Raw genomic sequence first — 17,022 nt, 5'->3', positions numbered from 1 at the left:
AACTGTCAAGCCATGTCTTCCCTGGACCGGAAACAAGCTTCCGAGGACCGGTTTCTGGCATTCCAGCCGTCTTCAGCCCGGCTTGCTTGAATCCAGTGGCAAAGTGAGCAAGGGACTCACGTCTGAGCATACCCTGCCACCCTTATGGCGGCCAAAAGCGGTACAAAAGGGGGTGGTGATGGACGGAGCATCTGAATCAATCAAACACTCACACCCAGTCACACCCAGATCAGTTGACTGGGGTGAGTGTTTGATTTGTTCAAACGCTCCGTCCATCATCCCCTTTTGTATCGCTTTGTTCGCCCTAAGTGTGGCAGGGTATACTCAGACGTGAGTCCCTGGTTCACTTGGCCACTGGATTCAAGATAGCCTGGCTGATGAGGATTATGAATCCGAAACCGGTCCCAGGATGCTTGTTTCCGGTCCAGGGAAGACATGGCTTGGCAGTTCGGGCTGGACTGTTCCCATAAGGCACAGGGTCAGACTGATTTGCATATAGCCATGTCTGAACTGGGGTGGCTGAGTGAACTAAAGAATGGTGATGGATTAAACCCAGATCAGTTGACTGGGGGTGAGTGTTTGATTTGTTCAAACGCTCCGTCCATCATCCACTTTTGTATCGCTTTGTTCGCCCTAAGTGTGGCAGGGTACACTCAGACGTGAGTCCCTTGTTCACTTGGCCACTGGATTCAAGATAGCCTGGCTGATGGGGATTATGAATCCGAAACCGGTCCCAGGATGCTTGTTTCCGGTCCAGGGAAGACATGGCTTGGCAGTTCGGGCTGGACTGTTCCCATAAGGCACAGGGTCAGACTGATTTGCATATAGCCATGTCTGAACTGGGGTGGCTGAGTGAACTAAAGAATGGTGATGGATTAAACCCAGATCAGTTGACTGGGGGTGAGTGTTTGATTTGTTCAAACGCTCCGTCCATCATCCCCTTTTGTATCGCTTTGTTCGCCCTAAGTGTGGCAGGGTATACTCAGACGTGAGTCCCTTGTTCACTTGGCCACTGGATTCAAGATAGCCTGGCTGATGAGGATTATGAATCCGAAACCGGTCCCAGGATGCTTGTTTCCAGTCCAGGGAAGACATGGCTTGGCAGTTCGGGCTGGACTGTTCCGATAAGGCACAGGGTCAGACTGATTTGCATATAGCCATTTCTGAACTGGGGTGGCTGAGTGAACTAAAGAATGGTGATGGATTAAACCCAGATCAGTTGACTGGGGGTGAGTGTTTGATTTGTTCAAACGCTCCGTCCATCATCCCCTTTTGTATCGCTTTGTTGGCCCTAAGTGTGGCAGGGTATACTCAGACGTGAGTCCCTTGTTCACTTGGCCACTGGATTCAAGATAGCCTGGCTGATGAGGATTATGAATCCGAAACCGGTCCCAGGATGCTTGTTTCCGGTCCAGGGAAGACATGGCTTGGCAGTTCGGGCTGGACTGTTCCCATAAGGCACAGGGTCAGACTGATTTGCATATAGCCATGTCTGAACTGGGGTGGCTGAGTGAACTAAAGGATGGTGATGGATTAAACCCAGATCAGTTGACTGGGGGTGAGTGTTTGATTTGTTCAAACGCTCCGTCCATCATCCCCTTTTGTATCGCTTTGTTCGCCCTAAGTGTGGCAGGGTATACTCAGACGTGAGTCCCTTGTTCACTTGGCCACTGGATTCAAGATAGCCTGGCTGATGAGGATTATGAATCCGAAACCGGTCCCAGGATGCTTGTTTCCGGTCCAGGGAAGACATGGCTTGGCAGTTCGGGCTGGACTGTTCCCATAAGGCACAGGGTCAGACTGATTTGCATATAGCCATGTCTGAACTGGGGTGGCTGAGTAAACTAAAGAATGGTGATGGATTAAACCCAGATCAGTTGACTGGGGGTGAGTGTTTGATTTGTTCAAACGCTCCGTCCATCATCCCCTTTTGTATCGAATAATGGAACAGAACAATGCGCAAAGGAGTGGCAATGACTCAGTATGTCAGGACAGCAACGTGTGGAATGCGATGATAGAGACGTGAGGGCTCCGCTGAGAGAGACGGAGAGTTCTAATGCGTCATCACTTGAGCCGGAGAGTCAGAGAGGAAACATCACGCAGCGGCTACGAAGAAGAGCGTTGGTAATGGCTCAGCGCTGCCTGGGAAGACAAGAACTCTGAAATATCTCCAGCAGTACAGTCGGAAAATATACCATGAAGGAGACAGCGAAGGCAGAACTCCCAGTAAAAATACAACGGCAAGGTAGGCGGTGAATTTGAAATGGAAATAGACTGTGCTTGAGTTGCTGGCAATTGAAATGAAGTATTGCTGCGCGGTGGCTCTCCCCCGGATCTGTAGGTCATGGTGTAATTAAAGTAAATGTACTCACATGGATGTCAAACAAGGAGAACACAGGTATAAATAGAGTTGATCAATAACGTAGTATCATGAAAGTTGAAGGACCTTGGAGTTTCAAAAGGTCATTGTGATAGGAAACTCGATTCACCCATCCTCCGTCGCCAGTGTAATGAAGTACAGGACACCGGAAATATAAGTAGAAGTTTATTCCGAAGGAGACAGCCACCGAAGCTGGCACAGCTCAGGCATCCAGGGAACAACTGCCTTTCACAGAACCCTAGCCCAAGAACATTCCAAATGACATCAATACAACACATCACCACACATTGTTTATGTGTACTGTATCTTACTATGCTCTTGTAACTGATGTAACCTCTGACGCAACGATCCTAAAAGCGCTCTGATACCCTCTTGGGTCAAGTTTGCGCTATATAAAACTTTATAAATAAATAAATGCATGAATACAGCATGCCTCCCAGAGCAGCACATGTTCTTCCCATTGCCCAGGCTCAACCATAAAATGCACTTTCTATGATTTCTGTGATTTAAAAAAAAAACACAGAAAAACATAGCCAATTTGAGGCACTGGGTCGGATTCACAAAGGTAAATTTACAATTTTGTGTAAATGTACTACTCTTTTGCGATTCACAAACCACGAGTTGATGTTAAGTCTACAACAGTGGAGGCTCCGCACTGGGTGAGAGGGGTACTCTGCACATGAAAATAGGGCACTAAGCTTACTATTAAGTCGTAGCTTCTAAATAGCAAAAAAATAGCAAGCTTACACAAATGTGTAAGATTGGTTTTGTGAATCAGTCCCAAAATTACACCGATGCAAAAGACCTACTGATCATGCAGGCTCTTTTTTATCCGCTGCAAAAAGAGTAAAACCCAACCCAGAGTGAAAACTCCATGAACTTTTAAACTACATAATAACTCCCCCACCCATCCCCTCACTTCCAGCTAATAAGCAGTGTGCATAGAGCGTAGCAGGAAGTTTGGCAAGCACGAAAACAGATGTAGCCTGTCGGGTGAGAATCGCTATCCTATAAGATGATTTAAAACCGCCTGCTGCTGCAATCAACAAATTGTGTGATCAACGCTGTACTGGTTTCAAACGGTAAGTGCAGTGAACTCTCACTACAGTCTTAGGAAAAATGACTGGTAATTATGAGATGAGATACAGAGGTAAGCACAGTTGGAATTTCTATGAATCTGCCTCAAGTGTTTCCTGTATGCCTGAGCATGTGCGGCGAGTCCCATTACTTGCGATTTGGACTTTCAGTACATAGAGAGCTGCTACGGTTTCAAGATGTCTGCTATATTCACCCGTGCATCAGTGCAGCAGGACGTGTGTTTCACTTTTTTCTTTACATTTTGCACGTTTCTCAATTAGTTCAGAAACTAGATACAGTTACAGAGACGTTAAACAAATGTAGTAATGGTTATGAAAGAGATAATGTAACCCATAAATGGTATAAATCACCAAATAGAGAAAGCCACCGGTTTGATAAAGAGCGGATACATGCCCGAATCAAGCTAGCAAAAGAAGCGTGGTGATCACAGCCGGTACGAAAACGGTACTAACATGCCGTGCCTCTAGTAACAAGCATTGGCCGCTTAAACATACTCACAGCAGCATTACATCGCGGCACCGCGAAAGTGAAAGTAATCGCAGCGCCGCGATAAGTAATTGCGGCTGGTGACGCAAGTTGTGCGTGGGCGCGACCGAAAAAAGTGCTGTGCACGTCACGCGTGCTTGTGCGTGTTCTAGCAAGCTGGTGGCCGGCAAGGTAGCGCTTTTTTAAGCAGCTACTCAATGTCTCGCCAGAGCAGCACATACGCTGGCTCAGGTGAGACCTAAAAAGGGCACTTTTATCAAGGGGGTTGAGAGGAAGGGATTGCCATCTCCTAAGGTCCGCCTTGGCCTTGGTGACCAGGGGCGTAATATTCAGGGCCCATTCGAGATCTGGAAGCAGGGCAACCCAAACCCCCAAATACTTGAAAGAAAGCCTACAAAGGGGAATGCTAGTTTGCCAAGCGAAGCAGGCACGAGACGGGTGAAGGGGAACCAGAGTAGACTTCGCCGGGTTGAGCCGAAGACCCGAGACCCGTTCAAAGGCGCAGAGGACGTCAAAGCATCGTGGGCCAGGGTTCTCGAGGTCCGCCAGAAAGAGGAGAACGTTGTCCGCATAGAGGGCGACCTTATCGACCTGAAGCGGTTCCTGTGCCCAACCTCGGATGCAGGGATTTTGACGTATAAGAGAGGCCATTGGCTCCATCGCTAGCACAAATAAAAGCGGCGAGAGCAGGCAGCCTTGGCGAGTGCCTCTCTGAATGTAGAATGCCTCCGAAAGCACACCGTTGACTAGGACCCTCGCTTTGGGACAGGACTATAGAACATGGATGAGACGCCAAACCCATCACCTCTAGCACGTCCTCCAGATAGCTCCAGTCCACCGTATCAAAGGCTTGTTCAAAGTCAATGAAAAGCAGGGCCAAATACGGAGTGAGACGGTGGCAATGTGCAAGGGCGAGGTGGAGACGGCGTATACAGTGCCGTGTATTCCGGGCAGGCATACAACCGCATTGGTCTGGATGGACCAAATCATGCAAGAGGGGGTGGAGACGTTGGGCCAAGACAGTGGCGAAGATTTTCACCTCTGTGTTAATGAGGAAAATAGGGCGATATTCCACACAGGCAAGAGAAGGCGGCTGTGTCTTTGGGAGGACCACAATAGTGGCCACGTCCGTTTCCGGGTGAAAGGACCCCGTGTCCACCACATGTTGAAACAATTCCACCAAGTGCGGGACCAGCAAGTCGCGGTTGGTCACATAATATTCTTGAGGATAGCCATCCGGTTCCTTAGTCTTCCCAGAATTTAAGTGAGAAATGGCCTCATGAATTTCCTCTGGAGTGAGGGGGAGATCCAGAATCTCCGAGACCGCTTGGGGAAGACGGGGCAGTTGGGCCCCTGGTGAGTTGTGGTGGAGGGTGCCGGCCCCATCATGGTCCCCTGGGATGATGCGAGCAGCTTTGGGGTAAGAGACTAGGGGCCAGATGTAGGTAGCCAAATACCGGTCGGTAACGACCGAAAATACCGAATTTCGCCCGTTACCGACCGGTATTTGCATTTCGACATGTAGGGGCTCAAAAAACGACATAATCTGTAAACTTACAGATTCGGTAAAGTTACCGACTCTGTAAATTTACCGAATCGGTACATTTACCGAATCGGAAAATTTTCAGAGTCTGTAAATTTACCGAATCGGTAAATAAGAAATGGTAAAAATGCATTTTGAGATGTAGGTAACCTCTAAAATACAGATTTTGCATGAAAATCGGTATTTAAGAGTCTGTATTTACCATGGATTGAAAGCAGGAGGTAACCAGGTGCAGGCTATAAAAAAGGGCCCAAAATGCAACAGTTTGACCAGAATGGCGGCATTCTATGTGATTGCGAGGCGGCTATGGCTCCAGGCAGAAGGAGAGGGGGCCTGGAGAAGGGAGGAGCAGGTCTACAGACAGAGGATTACCCTGTTCCAACTCACTGATGCTGAGATACAACAAAGGTACAGGCTACATCCCCAAACCATCCTGGACTTGATCAGTGACCTGCACCCACTTTTGGAGCATCCAACCCCAAGGGCACACGCCATCCCACCCCATGTGCCGGTGCTGTGTAGCCTACACCTGCTTGCCTCTGGCAGTTACCAGTGTCATTGCTGCGGTAGGTGGGGTGTCCCAGAGCTGCCTGTCCCGCTTCTTCAGGAAGTTCCTAGAGGTCATGATTCAGCGAATGCATCACTACATCACCTTTCCTGAAACGCACGCTGAACTGCTCATGACAAAGACAGGGTTCTATCAAATAGCGCCCTTCCCAACGTCATCGGTTGCATTGATGGCCCCCACATTCCAATTTGCCCACCTGCTGACACAGAGCACATCTACAGAAACTGAAAATCAACCCACACCATAAATGTGCAAGTCATCTGCGATTCCAACGACATCATCACGGATATCGTGGCCAAGTTTCCAGGCAGTACCCAAGACTCCTACATTTTCCAGAATAGTGGGATCTACGCACGCCTGACTGCAGGTGAATTTGGCGAAGGCTACTTGCTAGGTAAAACAGTGTGTGACACTCCCTTGATGCATGTTTCTGATGTATGTGAATGTGTGCATGTGTATAACATTTTTCTCATTTTTAAATAGGGGATAGTGCATATGCCGTCCGGTCCTTCATCCTGACACCCTACCTCAACCCCATTCAACCCTCAGCCAGAGGCAATACAACAGGGCACACAAATCCACCAGGAACATTGTGGAGCGAACATTTGGCCTGTGGAAAATCAGGTTCCGCTGTCTCCACAAAAGTGGAGGGACACGCCAGTACACACCAGTGACCTGCTGCAAGATAATTGCAACCTGTGCAATGTTGCACAACCTTACCATGAAGAAGGGCACCAAGGTGGAATTATCAGATTATGAGGACCATGATGACGAACAAGCACTGCCTGAACCCAACACTGTAGGAGTTCCAATACCAACAGATGGCAGACACAGACGGGAAGAGATCACATGCAACTACTTTTAAGTAAGTAAAGAGACACAGACAGGTGGAGTATGCACCCAACGTAGTTTAATTTTGTCACTACGCAGGTTCCAAAAGCACAATTGTGCAACTCAAACAGTATATATTCAAATATGTTAGTCCTGGGTCACTTTCCCATTAACTGATTTCCTCATTTTCGTCCACGCCTACCAGTGCCAGATGTTTGTGGCTGGCTGTCTTCACTTGGCGTTTGGGCTGCAGCCTCACCCTGGCGCCTGCTGTTCCTCCGTGTCTCTACGACAAGGGGGCTTGCCATGCTGCTCCTACTTGTGCTCCCTTCACTCTATGGCACATCCAGAGCAGCAGTTTGTGCGCTTGTTTATGTTTATGTTTATGTTTTTGTGATTTGTATTGCGCGCAAATACCCGGAGGTGTCTCAGCGCATGTGTTTCCGAGGACAAAGCACGCTGAAAGAATCACTGATCAAATAACCATGTCTTGAGAAGTCTACGAAAGCTGGTGAGAGTGGGACTGCGTCTGATGGACAAAGGAAGTGAGTTCCAAAGTTTGGGGGCTGCCACTAGGAAACGTCTGTCTCCCCAAGTGGAGGTTCTAGTACGGGGAACTGAAAGAAGACATGAAGAGGTAGATCGCAACGATCTGCTGGGGGCGTAGATGTGAAATGCATTCCTCAAGAACTGTGGTCCTACATTGTGCATTGTATTGTAGGTGATGCAGAGCGCTTTGAATTTAATCCTATTTCCGACCCTTAGCCAGTGCAATTGACGTATGGCTGCTGAGGTTGGTTGGCGTTTGGGGATGCTTAGCAGAACTCTCGCTGCCTAATTCTGAATCGATTGTAGTTTGTGGAGCACCTGTTCCTGAGCATTCAGGAACAGGGCATTACCATAATCCAGCTTAGAAAATACAAGAGTGGAGATCAGCGTTTTTCCTGCAGATGGAGGAAGGTATGGAAGTATTTTCTTGATTTTCCTTAACATGTGAAAAGAGGCGGATACCACTGAATTCACATGTTGTTTAAACAGCAACTTGTCATCGAACATGATCCCGAGGTTTCTGACCTTAGTGACTGGCACTGGCACTGGTGGAAGGCCTATTTCACTTGGCCACCAGATGGGAGACCATTTTGGCAGAAGGTTTCCAAAGGTTTAACTTTAAACAATTACTCGCCATCCAGGAACCGATGGCGAGCATCCCCTCCTGAAATCTAGTTGCCACAGCTGACCCGTCCTTATGCACCGCCACCACCAGCTGGGTGTCGTCCGCATAGGTGGTTAAGCTCAGTCCGTGTTGTTTAATCACCCTTGCCAAGTCCGACACATATATATTGAATAGTGTCGGACTTAGCGATGATCCCTGGGACACTCCGCACGGGAGGGTGAAGGTGGGCGAGTAATATGCACCCAGTTTCACCGATTGCGTGCGGTTCACCAGGAAAGATGCAATGAGCTCCTTTGCTAGATGGTTAATCCCCAGGGTTGCGACACGGTCGATCAAAATAGAGTGATCGACCGTGTTGAAGGCAGCGAACAGGTCAAACAAAATGAGAGCCGCCGTCCCCCCTGGTCTAGAATAACCCTGATTTCGTCAGACGCCTTTATTAGTGCGGTCTCAGTACCATGACTCTTTCGGAACCCAAATTGGGTATCGTCCAGGAGGTGTTCCTGAACAATAAATGCTGAGAGCTGCTGATTCATGATGGATTCGAATATTTTGGATGTAAAGGGGAGACAAGCAATTGGTCTGTAGCTTGCGGAGTCTAGAGGGTCATGGGAGGTTTTTTTTATCAGCGGCTTGATCACTGCCTTTTTCCATATGTCCGGGTAGGAACCTGTTAGGAACATAGAGTTACAAATGTCCATGAGGGGGGGTGTGATGTCCTCATTGATAAGTTTAAGTATGGTAGGCGGGCACGGGTCTAAGGGAGACCCTGACCTGATGCAGGTGATAAGTTTACTAATATGTTCCCTGGATACTGTGCGGAAATTGGAAAAAGTAGGTCGCAGAATAGGCAGTGGAGAGTCTGGATGAGACTCCTCTGGTTGATACTGGGTGGTAAATGCTGAGTATATATGAACCACTTTGGAGGAAAAGAAATTGGCTACGCAATTACATAGCTCCTGGGAAGGCTCAATGGCCGGGCAGGATGGGGGATTGGCCAGGGAGTTAACTACTTGGAACAGTGTTTTTGCAGAGTTGCCGGCGAACTTAATTTGAGATTGGTAAAAGAAGCTTTTATGCGCAACTATGGAACGCTTGTAGGTTGCTAGCGCAGCTTTATAAGTTTGTTTCTCGTGAGAGTTATAGTGTTTGCGCCAGTGTCGTTCCAGGTTCCTACAGTGTTGCCTCTGGAGCCTAAGGTCCTCTGAAAACCATTGGGCGGATGGCATATTACGATTGGGAAAAATAGATTTTGTCGGGGCTATCTCATTGAGTGCATCTTGGACCCAGTCAAGATACCTATCAGAGAGTAGGTTGGGATCAGCTGAGCTCTCGTAACGGGAGGTGGCCAACACCTTAGTTAGACCTGGTATGTCTACTCTAATCCAGGCTCGAGTGGTTTTAGGCAAGTGTGCTCTGCACTGGGGAGGGTTTGGGTCGTGTGATTTCAGAGTAAACATGACTGCCGCATGGTCTGACCATGCCAAGGGGAGTACCTTAGGCAGCGTGATTTAGGGGTTGTTGGTAAACAGCCGGTCAAGTGTGTGGGCCGCTAGATGGGTTGGGCCTACGACTAACTGCTGTAGACCTGCTGCTTGTAAGTCATCGATAAGGTGATTAGTGTCCTTATCACTGAGGGCTTCAAGGTAGAAGTTAAAGTTGCCCAGTATAGTGTAGTCCGAGGATCCTACAGATGGTTCAATAAGATCTACAAGGGCTGAGAGGAATCTATTACGAGGGCCGGGGGGACGATACAGGAGAGTACCTTTGAAGGTTTGGTTATTATTGAGGGCAATGGTGAAAGTTATGGCCTCACAGTCAATATGGCAGATTAATTCTGTTTTGATGTGGTACGGGGCCTTATAAATGATCGCTAGGCCACCTCCTTTACCCGATGGTCTGTCCTGCCTCGCCACGTAGAAACCGTTAGGTGTAGCTGCGCGTAAGTCCGGCCCTGAGGCGAGATGCCCCCAGGTTTCCGTAATAAAGAGGATGTCCAGCTTGTGTCTGGTAATTAACTCCATAATTTCCAGATTGTGCTTTGGAAGGGAGCGTGCGTTGATTTGTGCAGCCTGGTAGTAAAGCTTTGGGGTGGTGCGGGTACAGGTAGAAGCCGGGAGGTGGGTAGGAAGAGAAAACGAGCAGAAAGGGCATGGTAACGGTGCAGATGGAAAGCAGGAGGCAGGTGGTAACGCCTTGCACTGCGTAGTGCAAGCGTGAATGTTTAAGTCTTTGAGCTGCGATGATGAGTAGCGTAATATGGGGCCTACGGCCTGTACGACTAACGGACCAGGGGGGGGGGCCTGGGCTCGATACGGGCGCGGACGGGCGCAGGCGGGCTTGCCTTAGGGGCGCCTTCAGCGCGCCCCCTGTGCGCGTCCGCTGCGCGTCCCGGGGGGCATGGGGATTTTATATTGTAATAGGAGAACAGCTAGACTGCTAACCTCAGTGCAAACCGGAAGTGGGGAGAGACACTTCCTGGCGAGGCGATCTATCCCTCCACAGCAAACTGAACAATCAGTGGTGGAACGGGGATCACGCCCAACTCATAGACACAAAGGTAATTTATTAATCAAACAACATTTGTGACATGGAACAAAGTAAAAATAATAGTGAGTTAAAAGAACAAAACGCTAGGAGCCTTCTAACTGAGCCTCTGTCGGCGCTTTGGTGAAAGAGTTAAAATCGCATTAATCGCGCTAAAATGCTGATGCGAGCCTGCAGCAGGGCTAGAGTAAATGATATTCAGTCAGCGTTATGGTGTCCATGAAAATCCACGAGCTGGGGAGGTCAGGGGTTTTTATATCGTAATAGGAGAGCAGCTAGACTGCTCACCTCAGTGCAAACTGGAAGTGGGGAGAGACACTTCCTGGCGACGCGATCTATCCCTCCACAGCAAACTGAACAATCAGTGGTGGAACGGGGATCACGCCCAACTCATAGACACAAAGGTAATTTATTAATCAAACAACATTTGTGACATGTAACAAAGTAAAATTAATAGTGAGGTTAAAAGAACAAAATGCTAGGAGCCTTCTAACTGAGCCTCCGTCGGCGCTTTGGTGAAAGAGTTAAAATCGCATTAATCGCGCTAAAATGCTGATGCGAGCCTGCAGCAGGGCTAGAGTAAATGATATTCAGTCAGCGTTATGGTGTCCATGAAAATCGTGCATTTATCAGCACCTCAACGGCACTGGTCAGACTAGCAATGCCCCTAGTTACCTCATTGCTATTTTGCGTGAGTCCCTCCTGCATGTTAATGCACCTCCTGCATAGCAGGGAAGTGGCTGTGGATAGGCGGTTGATGGCTTTATTTTGTAGCTGCGCGCGCTGCTTCTCCTTGCGCCTTAATGCACATTCCCTATCTAGTTTGGTGCACAGAAGCTGCACCGATTGTGACATCTCATGCATCCCTGCTGCAAGATCCTTGTTGCCATCAACTATTTCTCTAATGCCCTTCCTTATGTCTTCCATATTGTTGTTTAGGGTCCTCATTTGGCGTTGGACAGACATGATGGCCTTTCCCTGCATCCTTTGGATCTTCACCATGCTCCCCTCCAGGCCACGGAACACACTGGGACCCTCCACACGTTCCGCTACACTGCTTTCTCTGAGCCTGCGGCGTCTGGAGACATTACGGGACACCTCTGCACTGGACTGCAGTGCAGCAGTGCTACCTTCACCAGGCAAGGTGTGTGTGTCTTCCCCCTCCATGTCACCTGCTGATGACTCCATTTCCAATAGTGGGGAAACAACATGCCTCCTGCTCTGTTTTGCGGCAGGTGTTGTCACAGGCAGTGATGCTGGTATTTCTGGGGATGACAGTAACAGAGGGGATTGTGTGCGTTCTGGGGATGCCTGCAACTCTGGAACAGTTTCTGTGTCTTGGGATGGTGGCTGTGTACTTGGTGCACCTGTGTCCTCTGATACATTCTGTGCACTTGGACCGGACTCCTGACTCCCATCCCTCTCTGGTGCCGTGCTTTCAGTCTCCCGGGAACGCCATACGAGATGTCTCACCTGTGGACATATGAGCGTACATTAGCTAAGTGCTACTGCCTCACAGCTACTGCAATTAAATAATTTTCACTTGAACACTGTACATGCTGCCTGCGCTTCTTTCTGTCTGGAATCATTTCCCTAACTTGCTTGTTGCTATGCTGTATGACATTGTCTTTAATTTCCTGCATACATGTCCCATAATGCATTGCTTCTGGGTAGTGCTAGCTGTACTGGACTGGGGTTAACTTATCCACATAGGGTAAAGGGAAGGATGATGGTGTGGGGGGATTGCTGTGCATGCGTCTTACCTTTTCTGCTGGCTGCTCTGACTGAGCTGTCTACTTCTCCTAGTCCGCAGACGCTTTCAGGTTCTATGGTTGTGCTCACCATCTCCTCCAGGTCAGTTAGGGGGGGTGCTGGGTTTTTCCCTCCACCAGTTTTGCTTGCCTGCTTGTGGTGTTCAGAAATTTTCTTTTTTGTCAGGCTCCTGAGGTCGTACCACCTCTTTTTAAGGTCCTCTATGTCTCTAGGAGTTACTCCAACTGCATTAACTTTCTCTTGGATGTGCAGCCAAATGTTCCTTTTTGCAGACTCAGCCACAGTGAGGGACTGCCTGCCAAAAAGTTTTCTGTACTCCTTAACCACCTCCTCAACAAGGACCTGTAGCTCCATGCTGCTGAATTTCAGTTTCCTCTTCCTCTCTGGCTGTTCTTTGTCTGTGCTGCTTGCCATTTTTCAAATTTAAAACTGCACAAAACTCTTTCTGCTGCTCAGGGTCTCAGCTCAGCTCCAACTGCCTCTCCTGAAGCTTCTAATTAGTTGCAGCTGCCTGTGTAGCCACTTCCTGGTAGGGAGGGGGAGGGTGGTGGCACCTGATTGTCTGCCTGAATCAGTTTCACTTTTCTTTGGTTTCGGATTCGGTATTTACCGAATCGGTATTTACCGAATCGGCCAATTGGATTGAATGGGAAATACAGATTCAGTATATTCCGATTCGGTAAATACCAATTCGGTAAATACCGAATTACCGATTTCGACGGTAAAATTCGGTATTTAAGAATCGGTAAAATGCAATTACCTACATCTGGCCCTATGTTATGGAGTAATTTGCCATTTTTATCACCCCAGCCATAGACGCGGGCCACCGAGGAGCGCCAGAGCATTTTAGCGCAGTCCAGGGAGATCTGGAAGATCTCCTCATGGAGCAGTGCGAGCTGTTGGGCGGAATCAGCACCTTCAGTAGACACCTGGGCTGACTCCAACAGAGCAGTACGGGCCTCCAGCTGTACAAGGCGGGTGCCCTGAGCCACGTGCTTCGCGTGTACTAAGCCTCTAGCCACTCCCTGTATGGTGGCCGGCCTCCCACAATGTACCCGGCGAGGGGACTGACCCTTTATTGATCACAAAATACTGCTTCAGTTCCCGCCCGAGGGATTCAATAAATTCCGCATCTTGCAGGAACCAAGCGTTCATTCGCCAAGTCGTGGAACGCCATCATGAGATTTCTTGAGACGGAGGGAGACAGGGGAATGGTCCGAGATGCCTCTGGGCAGAATAGTAGTGCTGGACACCAACTGACAAACGGAGGCTGCTACTAGGAGCAGGTCAATACGGGAGTGAGTATGATGGGCCCCCGAAGTGTGACTGTACTACTCCTGGCAGGGATTCCACACCCTCCAAGTGTCGCAGAGACCCAGGGCGGAGGACCAATCAGAAAGGCGCTTAGCAGAGGCACGTTGGGATGCAGAGGGAGCACCTGTCGCGTCGCGAGGGGGATCCATGACAGCGTCTCCGATGACCGTCAGGCCCTGAGGAAAGGTGGAGATTACGAGCGTGAGTCGCCGAAGGGCAGAGGGCATTGTGGCAGGGGGAAAATAGATAGACAAGAGGTTGAGAGGATGCACCTTGATCTTGCCGGTCAGTGCCACATAACGGCCTTGTGTGTCAGCCTCAGCCTGTATCAAAGTGAAGGAGGACCCCTACGGAGCAGTATGGCCACCCCCCGGGATCCCTGTGTCAAACCAAAATGCCAGACCCTGTCAAACACATAACGGGCGAGGAAAGTGCACTGAGTTCCTAAGAGGTGCGTTTCCTGTATAAAGAGGATGTCGGGTGCGTGGCGTTGGGCGCTGCGAAGAACTGCGGTTTATTTTATGTGGTCTAGCAGGCCATTGACGTTCTACGATACAATGTGGAGGGGTCTATTTAGGGAGGACATCCTCAGGGCGGGTATTGTGCGTGGGGGGACAGTGTGGATAGACCTGGGTCCCATGGGGAGGTAACATCTCCTAGCCAGGGCACTGGGGTGAGGTTTTAGTGTCCTGATAAGTCTCATGCCTTCACCGATGATGCGTGTGCATTGACGGCTGCCAAGTAAACAAAGAACAGCGACCCCTAGGCGGCCAAAAACAATAAACAATCGGGAGACAACAGTCTGCCTACCCTCCCTCGCCCCCAACACCCCCACCCTACACTTCTATACTTGAAGCATCTGTCGACCTGAAAAGGAAAACAACAAAAGAGCAACACAAATGAATGAGTGCTAAGCTAAAACGGTTAGCGGGACATGAGCGTGGCAGAGGTGGACCACTCCATGTAGGCTGATGGGATAATCGTTAGCAGCTATAGAAACAAATAAAACCAATAAGAACTAGAGGACTACAAATAAGCCTGGGTACTCAGGTAATACAGGTAGTAGAGCTTGTTGCGGCGGTGATGGACCCCTTTGTGTGTACGGATGTTAAAGAAGGGCATCGCTGTAGGAGCAACCGAGAGAACAGCTTATGGATGCAAAGCCTTTGGGCCTCTTAGTTCAGACCACCCGTCCTTCCCGGTTCCTTGAAGTGAGTGGCTCCTTGGGTCAGATATGGCCTGGCACAGTGTCTCGGAGGGGTCTGGGATGAGGCTCAGATCAATCAGGGCACCAGTTGAGTTGGGAGTTGCAGATCTACTAAGTGATGCGTGGGGAAGGGGTAGTTGAGGCACAACACCCGGTGATCGGGAGGCTTCACTGCGATGGTCACCCTTCTTGCGGGACCTAGTGCAGCGCCTCTGTGGCTTGGGTAGGGTTGGCTGAGGCTGTGTAGGCTCCAGTCGGGCAGGGGAGGAGACCAATCGGGTCTGGAGAGGGCGCTCCTCCGTGAGCTAGTTCCAAGCCGCTTGGGGGTTATCAAAGAAGAGCACCTTATCCTGAAAGATAACTCAAAGTTGGGCCGGAAAGAGGAGGCCATAGCGAAGACCCAGGTTACGGAGCTTCTGCTTAACCTCCATGTAAGTTCGACGTTGGGCTTACACCTCCCCGGTGTAGTCTGGGAAGAACATAATCTTGTTTTTTGGAAAGTCAGGGGACCCTGCGTCCGTGCTGCCCTAAGGATGGCACCCCTGTTCCGGAAATTGAGGATCCACAGGATAATGGGCCGGGCAGGAGCTCCTCGTGGAGGACAGGGAGCCAGGGAGCGGTGGGCACGCTCAATGGCAAACCAGGAGGAGAGGTATTATTTGGGCATCCAGGAGTGCACCCAAGCCTCCACGGACATGTCTGCGTGGCCCTGCTCCGCCCCTTCGGGAAATCCTATGAAGCGCAGGTTGTTCCTCCTTTACCTGTTTTCGGCGTCTTCGGCCCGGCGGTGGAGTTCCGAGGTCTGAGTCTGGAGATGGGCCACTTGAGTCATGAGTTGACCTATATCATCCTCAGCCGTGGAGATACGCGATTCCGCTTCCGAAATCCAGGCTGTGGCGTTACGCAGGTCCTCCCGAATAAGGGCCATGTTTACCCTCACTGCGCCAATCTTATTTTCCACCGAGGCCTGCAATGCGCCAATTGCTTGGAGGATAGTGGATAGGTTCCCCCCAACGGGGGCAGGAGTATTGGGCGCCCCTTCCGGGATCCTGGTCAGTCATGGTGTATTGGTCCATTTTTGTTTGGGTTTGAGAGGCAGGGGTCTGCAGAGTGCGGTTTCTGCCCATCGCCACCGAGGGTGAGGTCCAGTTGCCGCGATCAGCAAACTCAGAGATGAGGGGGGGCCGACACCCAGACCGCCGATACTCGTGCCCGGCCTCTAGGCCAGCCCCCAGAGGTCTTTGGTACTACCGGGGTGAACCAGCATACACCCAAGACCCCTTCCCTTTGTCCCGGTCAATAAAGGGTGGCGCCCCCACGCCGACCCAGGAGGAGCATCAATGAGCCGTTAACGAGGGGGCCCAGGGAGGCGAACCACCAATCCGCACCACGGGGGCGAGAGGCGGTCCAATGCAGGTGTCGGGCTCCAGTCGGTGGTGGGGCCGGTGATGAACAAGAGACTCCACTGGGGTGCAGACAGGTCCAGCCAAACAAGCAGCGGCAGAGGGGGCCATCAGCGCACCCCCCCACCGCCTGACAACGATGGCAGAAGGCGAACCCGCAGCAGTTAGGTATCCTCATTCAGTGGAGGGGGCCGAGGAGAGGAGGGGTCCGGCCCCCCAGAGATACGCCACCAGCGGGGGCCGATTCCAGGCAAGGATGGTCAAGCGGGCTCTCCCCCACAGACGGGCCAGCACTCCCCTGAGGGCAACTTGAGATATCATACAGGACCGATGTCCCCAACGCCACTACCTGACAATGGTAGCCATGACCAGCAAGTCCATAGCGGACGTTCATGGGGGGGCCTCTCGAGCCGAGACCCTCTAACAATCATAGTGAGGCGCAGAGGTGCCAAGTAAAGCAGTGAGGGAGGGGGGGCATTAACGGAATCGACATTCTCTCGCATCTACAAATGATAAGGGCTGAGAACATTCATGTTAATATTAGGTCCTCGGATATCATCAAGACAGTATATATAGTTATACAAATGTTCCAACCACTCAAAATTTGAAAACATCTCTTCTTGATGAAAAAAGGTTAATAAAGGATAGTAATTCCACTGTTGTTTTATTGATTTCTTTAAGTCTACTGTTGTTTTATT

Source organism: Lissotriton helveticus, chromosome 3_1 (genome assembly GCF_964261635.1).
Source record: "Lissotriton helveticus chromosome 3_1, aLisHel1.1, whole genome shotgun sequence".
Taxonomy (NCBI): domain Eukaryota; kingdom Metazoa; phylum Chordata; class Amphibia; order Caudata; family Salamandridae; genus Lissotriton; species Lissotriton helveticus.
Note: the sequence above shows the minus strand (reverse complement) of the source record.